This window comes from Branchiostoma floridae, chromosome 8, assembly GCF_000003815.2.
Source record: "Branchiostoma floridae strain S238N-H82 chromosome 8, Bfl_VNyyK, whole genome shotgun sequence".
Classification (NCBI taxonomy): domain Eukaryota; kingdom Metazoa; phylum Chordata; class Leptocardii; order Amphioxiformes; family Branchiostomatidae; genus Branchiostoma; species Branchiostoma floridae.
The window spans coordinates 24303552-24304394 of NC_049986.1; the positions used below are offsets into that span (position 1 = coordinate 24303552).

Here is an 843-nt window from a genome sequence, read left to right on the forward strand (position 1 = left end):
CATATATCACTTCAAGAGGATGAATTTATGACCATTTTTATTATCATGTTTGGTCCCTCTGTATTGCCATGGTATTGGAACAAAATTTTGTATGGAAATGCCTGTGACATATACCTCCAGGGCCTTTGCAATTTTGGTACTAGTATACACGTCTTGACAACGATGAAGTCTCTGGTCTTCTTGTATTAAAAAAATGGTGATGGCATGTTGGATAGCAAGTGGGATGAAGTTCAGAATGATTACTAGTATCTCATCTCTCTCTTACAAACACATGCGCATACACATACACACAGGCAAGAACAAAAAGAATGAAAAAAAACTTTCAGTCTTTACAGTTTTACTTTCACAAAATGGCAATTTTACACTTGTCTGCTCTCACAACCTGATTGTCGTAATGTAAATACATGTAATTTGAGGTAAAGTTTTTACATTGTTATAAGTTAATCTGCAGAATCGCAGAAAATTTACAATTCCGTCAAAATATAATTTTTTATACATCTTTTCAGAATCGGTTGCAATCTATATCTACGTGTCCTTTTCTGGCTGGTTGGGATCAAGTCTGTCTGCTTCTTCCACATACAGTTTGTCATGGACCAAGCTCTGCTTCTCTTCTGTAGAGGGGTATGTAGGACAGAAACAGGGAAGTTAGAATTTCAATGCAAAGTAGAGACATCAAACTATAGACAGATTTGGAAACAGTACACATTTCCACAATTACTTACAATCTGCCATCAATCTGTTGCTGCTTGGGACAAGATCTGTGTGCCTCCTCCTACGTACAGCTTCTCATGGACCAATTGCTTTCTTCTGTAGAGGTCCCATCTGAATGATACAAACAGGAGA

General features: G+C 37.2%; 1 long non-coding RNA gene across 1 annotated transcript in view; it reads right to left on the reverse strand.

Moving 5' to 3' along the window:
• Window positions 1-391: 391 nt before the first annotated feature.
• The window catches only part of LOC118421481, a 900-nt gene continuing 448 nt past the window's right edge, over window positions 392-843 (reverse strand). Inside the window, exons 2-3 of the long non-coding RNA XR_004831837.1 lie at window positions 723-822; window positions 392-611 (exon numbers count right to left, since the gene is read on the reverse strand). This is a non-coding gene — a long non-coding RNA (uncharacterized LOC118421481). The remainder of the gene's footprint in view (window positions 612-722; window positions 823-843) is intronic.